This window comes from Cuculus canorus, unplaced genomic scaffold (genome assembly GCF_017976375.1).
Source record: "Cuculus canorus isolate bCucCan1 unplaced genomic scaffold, bCucCan1.pri subtelo1, whole genome shotgun sequence".
NCBI lineage: Eukaryota > Metazoa > Chordata > Aves > Cuculiformes > Cuculidae > Cuculus > Cuculus canorus.
The window spans coordinates 706431-715574 of NW_026527860.1; positions in this window are offsets into that span (position 1 = coordinate 706431).

The following is a 9144-nucleotide window of genomic DNA, read 5'->3' on the forward strand; positions in this document are numbered from 1 at the left end:
TAGAACTTTTCTATGACCCTTTGTTGACCCAGCTATTCTATGACCCTACCATTATTCTATGACACAACTCTTCTATGATCCTGTTCTTCTATGACTCAGTTCTTTTATGATTCGACTCTTCTGTGACCCTTCTGTGACCTGACACTTCTATCACTTAACAGTAATACGACCCAGCTCTTCTCTGACCCAAAACTTCTATCACCCAACACTTCTATGACCCTTCTATGACCGGAATCTTCTATGACACTGCACTTTGATTACCTCATTTTTCTCCCTCTCTTCTATCATGTGATATTTTTATGACCCCACCATTCTATTAGCCAACTCTTCTCTAACATTTCTATACCCTGAGTCTTCTTCGATCCCTCTATATCCCAACCCTTTTGTGACCCCACTCTTCTATGACTCTTTGTTCCTTCTGCGACGTGACTCTACTATGACCTGACTCTTCTATGACTCATCTATGACCTGATATTCTATGACCACTCAGTGACTACCCCTTTCTGTGACCCAAACTTCTATGACCTGACTGATCTCTGAGCCTTCTATAACCTGGCCCTTGTATGACCTGACTCACCTATGACCCTTCTAAGACCCAGTTCCTCTACTATCTGACTCTTCTACAACTTTTCTTTGACCCAAATCTTCTATGACTCTTCTATGCCCAAAATCTTTTATACTCTGACTCTCCTTCGATCTTTCTATGAAACTGGTATTATACAATTCTTCTATGACTGAGTTCTTTTATGACCCAGGTCTTCTATGACCCCACCATTCTATGACCTGACCTTTCTATGGGATCTTATAGTCAATGAGCCAACTGGGTGCCTTCTGCTGGCCTGTCACAGACACTGCCAGATGTGAGCTTCAAAGCACAAATCCCAGCCATGAAGCAGCGTCTGACCTATCAGCTTCAGAAATCGGTGACCCCACAGTCTCTTTCCCAGCCATGTTCCTGCTGTTGGCCTGTCCCCTGCAGAGGCAGAAGTGACCTCAAATCCCCCTTCACAGCCATTGCCTTCCTACTGGATTATGAGTTCTTGAGACACACCTGGCCATGTGATACCTTATCCACCCAAGGGAACGGCAGGAAGATGCACCAGGAGAGGTTTAGATTGGATATCACGAGAAAGCCCCTTCACAGTCAGGACATTTTATGGTTCTATGACTCTTAATTTTTCCTACAAAGAAACCAACACTAATTTCCAAACAGCCTCAGCCATTGCCTGAGACAACAAACGTGTCAACTAAATGCAGTCATGGAAGAGGATAGGTGGTGTCATTTCACCACAATTTGATCCCATCAGAATTTAAGAAATCTGTAGGACTTTTGAAAGGGACCTGACAGTCCCCGTCCCATTTTCCTCTCCCGCTCCTTCTCCTTGGCTTTGGGTGAACTGAAGAAGCAGTCTGGCATGCGGGCTGTTCCTCAGCAGCCTGGTCCTTTGACTTGGTTGTGCCAGGGGAACGGAAAGGGCTTTTCTCTGTGAGGGTCCTTAAGAGACTGTTCCTTTTTGGGGAGATGGATGGTTCTGAATCCATGTGTCCTTGCTGAGGATGGATAGGGCTCTTCTCCTTGGAGGACTCAGTGACCCCAGACTGGAAGGGGACTCTTGTTTCTTCTCTAGATTGGGAATCTGTAAAGGAAAAGAAAAGTTATTTCCTCAGGGCATGGAAGAGGCCAGCAGAGCCCCTGGATAGGAAAGATGTCCCAGACTGCTCAGAGACAGAGGCTGTTCTGGTGAACATCCAGACCGCTCACCGGCTCATGAGCAGTTCCCATCCAGGCAAAGCAGAGGGAGAAGCCCTTCTCTGCCAGGCAAAGAAACCAGGCACAGCAAGAGGAATGCTGCGGTAGCTTTGCTCTTACAAGACAAGGGCAAATATTGTCTAAGCTCTCCAGACCAAGGTTGCCTCTGCTTTGTTTGTGCACAGGGACAGTGGCAGAAGGCCAAGTAGAAGTGGGCCTCTCTGGTAGGGGAATGCCAGCACTCAGCACTGGAGCGGCACGTGCCAGGCAAAGCCTTCCCAAAGAAAAAGTGAGAGCAAACATATCTCTCCTGACATTTTGCTTCCTAATGCTTGTCTCAGGATGTGATTTAGCCCACACACTGAATGGGAAGATCAAACCAACACCAAACTACACTTCACCCAACTCTCTGTGAACAGCTCTGCAGTGGCAGGAGGATTCCTATCTGGAAAAGTTTTTGAGTCCTCAAGATTGTGGACTTGATTCTAAAATGAGGCTTTATTCCCTGAAAAAAAGGCTTAGGGAGCTAAAAATGGGGATTCTGGATTGAAAAGGGGGGTTCTGGCTCCAAAACAGGGCTGGGGGCTCTGGCAGGAGGCACTGGGGCAGCACAGGGACTCTGGGCTCTCAGTCACACAAGCACAGAACCATTAAGGCTGGAAAAGGCTCCGGACTCTCCCAGCCCCACTCCAGCCCCAAGCATGGAACGGCCCGAAGCGTCAAATCTGCTCAGTTTGAACCCTCAGAGGAGGAGAATCCCTCGCTGCCTTGGAGCCTCTGCCAGGGCTTCACCATGCTCACACAAAGGCATTTTCCCTTGTGTCCAATCAAAAAGGATCCCACTCTTCTGGACAAGAAAGTGGACATTCCCAGGTGTCACAGGAGCCGTGTCCAATGGATAGCTGTGTTCATGGACCCGGTCAAATGCCAAAAAGCCTTTCTTTTGATTGTGGCCTCAGTGCCTTTTTGCTGTCTAAACTCTCTCTGTGGATGTGGACTTGGACTGAGCAGCCTGGTCTGACCTCAGAGATGGCCCTGCTTGGAGCTGGGCTTTGGACTAGAGGTCACCTGAGCTCTCTTATTCCCGAAGTTCTTCCAGGAGCATAAGATGTAGAGACCCACTTAGCAGGTTGCCTCAAGCCTCCCCAGGAGACCAAAGTGTGTCCTCACACCTCATGCTGTGATCCCCTAACTCCATCCTGGCAGACCTCCTCCACATCCTCTCCAGTTTCTCCATTTTCCTTTTGAAAGGTGAGACTCTTTGGGTCCTGTGGCATCGTCCTGATGCCAGAAGAGTGAGGGCAGTGATTGTCTCCTTTGCACAGCATCAAGTGTTGCTCTCTCTGCTCCCTCCCAGTGAGTGGCTGGGGATGGACAAGAAGTTGTCAGGGGGACACAGGCAGGAGAGATGAACCCGGCTGACCAGAGGGAGATTCCATAACATAGATGCCATGCTCAGTGATAAAAAGTGTGGCAGAAGAAGAAAGAAGTGGAGATTTTTAACGTTCAAGGTGATGAGTGGTAGAATGGCGGGATGTCATTCTGCTTGAGGGAGGTGGCAAGTGATGGCATTTGCACTGGTTTTGGGATTGGATTATGTCAGTATTTATCTTTTCTCTTTCACCTATTAAACTATTATTAGCTCAGTCAAAACCCATTTCCATGGAGCAGCATGGGCAGAGACCTGTCTGGCTGAGGAGTGCCCTGAGGAAAAGGACCTGGGCAGCTGGACTCTTGCTTGTCCTCACTCCCAAGACACCTCCACCAACCCCATGTCCTTTCAAAAGACATTTTCCAAAGAAATATGGGTCTTCTGGAACCTCCTCAGCCTGGAGAAGAGAAGACTCTGTGGAGACCTTATAGCAGCTGTCCAGTACCTAAAAAGGAGTCACCAAGAAAGCAGGAGAAGTTGTTTTTCAAAGGACATGGAGTAACAGTACAAAAGAGAATAGCTTTAAATTGGAAGAGGGAAGATTTAGATTAGACATTAGGAAGAAATTGTTCAGAAAGAAGGTGGTAAGGCAGTGACCCAGGTTGCCCAAGGAAGCTGTGGATGCCACCTCCCTGTATGTGTTCAAGGCCAGGCTGGATGGGGCCTTGAGCAGCCTGGTCCAGTCATAAAAGCATGAGAGTTTATTTGGATGATAGAAGAGTTTGGTCATAGAAGGGTCATCAAAGAGTCAGATGTTGGAAGTGTCAGGTCATAAAATGGTTGGGTCATAGATTAGTCTGGTCATAGAGGAGTCAGGTCATAGAAAGTCATAGAAGGATCATAGAAGAATTGGGTCACAGAAGACTTGATTCATAGAAGGTTTGGGTTTTGGAAGAGTCATGCTATAGAGGAGTCATAGAGGGGTGGGGAGGTGGAAGAGTTGGTTCATAGAAGAGATGGGTTATAGAAGGCTCATAGAAGAGTAGGGTTGCAGAAAGGATGTGTTATTGAAGGGCATAGAAGCACTAGGTCATCGAAGGGTCACAGCATTGTTGGGTCATAGAAGTGTCAAGTCATAAAAGAGGCACCTGTCGGCTCATCTGAGAGTCAGGTCATACAGTAATGACATCATAGAAGGGCCATTTAATAATAGGGTTGATTGACAGAACAATTGTATGATAGAAGGGTCATGCTTTAGAAGAGTCATAGAAGCATCAGGGCAGAGACGATTTGTGTCCTAGGAGAGTCATAGAAGACATGGGTCATAGAAAGGGACATCATAGAAGAGTCAGAATGGTCAAGTCAGAGAAGGTCAAGTCATAGAAGGTCATAGAAGATTCGAGTCACAGGAGGGTCTGATCATATAAGAGACAGGTCAGAGAAGAGGCAGGTTATAGATCATAGAATCAGAGCATCGTGGAATAGTTTGGGTTGGTGGACCTTAAAAATCATCTAGTTCTAATCCTCCTGCCATGGGTAGGGACATGGCACACTAGATCAGGCTAGACAATCCGGATCATAGAGGAGTAATAGAAGAATTCAGTCAGTAAAAGGTTACAGAAGTGCTGGATTATAGAAGGCTCCTGGAGGAGATTGATGGCAGAAGGGTAGGATCATAGAAGTGCTGGGTCACAGAAATGTGACATCATAAAAGGGACACAGAAGAGTCAGGACACAGAAGACTGGAGTCATGAAGGAGTCATATAGACATCAGAGGAGTGAGGTCATAAATGGTTCAGGTGACAGAAAGGATGGGTCACAGAAGACGCGGCTCATATAAGCGTCTGGTGATAGAGGAGTCAGGTCAGAGAAGTATCAGGTCATAAAAGTGTTGGGTCATAAAAGGGCTGTGTCATAGAAGGATGCTGGGATGCAATCTCGCCAAGGGAAATCCAGTCCCCTTTTCTTTCAGACGTCCAGAAATGGAATCTGAGGTGCCAAGGTCTGGGGCACAGCCTTTAGCTCCCCTGCTCCTCCACTGACCATTTCTGGAAAGGACAGAAAATGTTGTCCTATTAATGTTCCTGAAGCAGCAAACACTCACCATGGGGCCCTTGGAAGGCCTTGCAAGTTGAGAACTAGTCTCAACTTGGACCCTTGGTGAGCTTGGAGGACACTGTCCTTAAAGACCATCTGTCTTGAGCTCTGTGACCATGTCTCAGCTCTGTCTCCCACAGGAATGGCTCCAGCTCCTCCTGCCTGTCTTCCTGGCTGAGGGCATTGCTGCCCACTGGGGCTGAAGCCCTGCAGCTGTGGCACCAGGAAAGCTCATCCCTGCCATCAGGAAAGAGGGGACCAAGCGCCCAAGACCCCGTGTGTGAAAAGGCTTTGCTTAGAGCAGAGACATGGCTGGGACAGAAGAGAGCTCAGTGTCTTTCAAGGCCCAGATTGAAAGACCCAGGATGAAATGCCTGAATTCACTCAATGGAACAGATCCTAACAGCCTGGAAAAAAAGAGATCATTCTGTGTTCACTTTCCTGGTGTCCTGTTCAATTGTGGGAGAAAATAAAGTGATTCTCCTGTCCAGCTCTTTTTCAAACAAGAACAATGACAGTGTGGGACAGAAGTGTCTCTGTCAGCTGAGGGAGGGAACATCAGGGATGGCTTCAGGCTGTTTCTCAGCAGTTCCCTGGAGCCCCAGGGACACCTGGAGGGAGCCCCGAGGGGGCAGAGAAAGGGCTGCCCTGGGCTGCTCCTCTGCTGCTGAGCTGGGCTGGGCTCCTGGCACGGAGAGAGCTGGTGGCAAGTGGGCAGCGCTACAAAGAGCCATCTCTGGGCAGGAGCAGCTCCTCTGCAGAGCCCATCAGGGCTGAGGGTACTGCCTGCAGGCAGCGAGGGCAGAGGAGGGAGGCAGAGAGAAGGGAAAGGCAGGGTGGGGTGGGAGGAAAGAGGAGGTTTTGTTTGGTGAAAGATCTTCACAGCCCCTCTCAAGGTGAGTCTCTGGGTGCAGGACAATGCAGGTGTGGTTCCTGGAGGGATCTCCTAAAGCTGGCACAGCCACAGCCTATGGGATCTGTCAGGAGGGCTCTTGCAGTGTCTCTATTGGAGATAAACACCAGGATCAGTGCTCATCCTGCCTGGGGACCTCCCCATGGTGGGACAGAGACAAGCTATGGGGGAAGAAGCACCTCCTGTCAGGAGAGAGTCTTTCTGCTTTCAAGAGGGTGCAGTGTGAGTCAGGGCTGCTCACAGCTCCAAACCACTCCAGGATATTTCTAAGAGGAAATTTCAAGTGGAAGAGCAGGGCAGGGATTACCTTAATATTGCTGAGTCTGTGTTTTCAGTTTCCTGGTTTTGTGGGGAGAAATGCAACAAGAGGCTCTCATGCATAAACAAATAACTGAGAGTCCTGAGATATATCCTTGAGTGGTCTGTAGCTCTGATAGGAGTCTCCTAAAGTGTCTCCAGCTGCTTCTCTGCCCACAGACAGCATCAGCATCAGCTCTGCTCGACCCATCAGGCTCAGTCTGTCCTGTCCTTTTCTGCTCATAAACAAGAACCTGTGTCCAGCTTTACCCGGCAAACAGGCATGATTGTGTAGGGCCAGAGGAGAGCAGAGAGAGTCAAGAGGGCATTAGTGGTCAGTAAAGAACATCTCTGCTGCTCCTTCCTCCTCACACTTCTCTCTGCTCCAGTGTGGGTCGTCTCCATGGGATCCCATCATATCTGTGGTCAACGCTCTGTGTGGTTTATTCCTTTCTCTCTACCTATAGGGCAGTGTCAGGACCCTGAGAGCATCCATGGGCCTTCATGGCCCTGAGTGGTATCATCTAGAGCTCCACCCACCCCTCTGTCCATGGCCCAGGAGACCAGATTTGACTTACATCTTCAACCTGATCTGAGCTGTAGGTGTGCGTGTCTCCAGACACAGACACAGACACAGCCTGACCTGTCCATGGGCCTTGTTGAGTCAGACTTGCAGAGTGACTTCCAAGGTTGGTTCTTTATGGGGTTAAAAATGGAAAGACATCGAAGCCACCCCAGTGCCAGAACCCAGGAGATTCACAGAGGCCTAGGGGCATTCTTCTGCCTTTCTTTCATCACTTGGTCAGGTCTGAGAGGCAGTGTAGAAAAGCAGGTTGAGGTTTCAGGCTGACAGTGATAGAATGTGGAATGCCGAGCCTTCAAATGTGAAATGATCTCAAGGCAAAACTGTTCTAAACTGTTCTCCTCTCTTCCTTTCACAGAGCTCTTAAGTCTTCCAGAGGAACCTGGAACCTCTGAGATGCCTCCACCTCCCTATCTATTAGGAATTAAGCTGACAGAACCCAAGTCATTGTGTTTGAGTTCTGTTTCCAGCCTAAAGCTGGAGATGGGCCAGGAGACTGGCAGAAGGATCCTACTCCTCTGGACAAGGAGGTGGATGTTCCCATGCATCACAGATGACTGATATATGTGTTCATGGAGCTGGTCAATGCCAATATCCTTTCTTTTAATCGTGGCCTCGGTACCTTGTTGATGTCTAAAGTCTCTGTGGATACTGACATGGACTGAGCAGCCTGGTCTGACCTCAGAGATGGCCCTGCTTGGAGCTGGGCATTGGATTAGGGATCACCTGGGCTCTCTCATTCCCTAAGTTTTTCGAAGACCATAAGACATAGATGCCCGCTCAGCAGGTTGCCCTGAGCCTTCTGAAGCAGGCCAAATTGTGCCCTCACGCCTCATGCTGTGATCCCCTAACTCCATCCTGGCAGACCTCCTCCACATCCTCTCCACTTTCCCCACTTTCGTTTTGAAAGGTGAGACTCTTTTGATCCTGTGGCATCGTCCTGGTGCCAGAAGAGTGAGGGCAGTGATCGTCTCCTTTACACAGCATCAAGAGTTGCTCACTCTGCTCCCTCCCAATGAGTGGCTGCGGGTGGGCAAGAAGTTGTCAGGGGGTCACAGGCAGGATAGCTGATCCCGGCTGACCAAAAGAAGATCCCATATTATAGCTGCCACACTCAGCAATAAAAAGTGTGGCAGAAGAAGGAAGAAGAGTTTATCATTCAAGCTGAAGAGTGTTGGTAGACTTGAGGGGTGTCATTCTGCTTGAGGGAGGTGGCAAGTGATGGCGTTTGCATTGGTTTTCGGATTTGATTATTTTGGTTTTTATCTTTTTTCTTTCACTATTAAACTACTATTACCTCAGTCAAAAAATATTTTCATGGAGCAGCATGGGCAGAGACCTGCCCCGCTGAGGACTGCCCCAAGGAAAAGGACCTGGGCACCAGAACACTTGCTTGTCCTCACTCACAAGAGACCTCCACCAATCACATGCCCTTTCAAATGAGATTTTCCAAAGAAATATGGGTCTTCTGCTGGAAATTCCTCAGCCTGGAGAAGAGAAGGCTCTGGCAGACCTTATATCAGACGTCTAGTACCTGAAGGGAGTCACCAAGAAAGCAGGAGGGGTTCTTTTTTGAAGGTCATAGAGTAAACAGACAAAACAAAATAGCTTTAAATTGGAAGAGGGAAGATTTAGATTAGACATAAGGAAGAAATTTTTCAGAAAGAAGGTGGTGAGGCAGTGACTCAGGTTGCCCAAGGAAGCTGTGAATGCCACCTCCCTGTATGTGTTCAAGGCCAGGCTGGATGGGGCCTTGAGCAGCCTGGTCCAGTGGGAGGTGTCCCTGCCCATGGCAAGGGGTGGAACTGGATGGGCTTTAAGATACCTTCAACCCAAACTATTCTATGATTATGAAAAGTATGGTAATACTAAGTTTAAATGAAGATATATTATTCTTAGGTTCACTTTGAAATCTTCTTCTTTATCCTCAATGGGAAATGACTCCAAAGACCTGTACAAGGCTTGAAGAAAGAGCTCGTTAAGATTTTCTGTATTTTAATGAGACCCAGGGAGGATTGGCTGATGAGTCCTTGAACCTCAGCTCCTTAGAAGAAACTGAAGAAACATCTCAAGAAGTCAAAAGCAGAACTCAGAGTATCTTGAAGTATTAATTGGTCTCAGTGAGGATCATT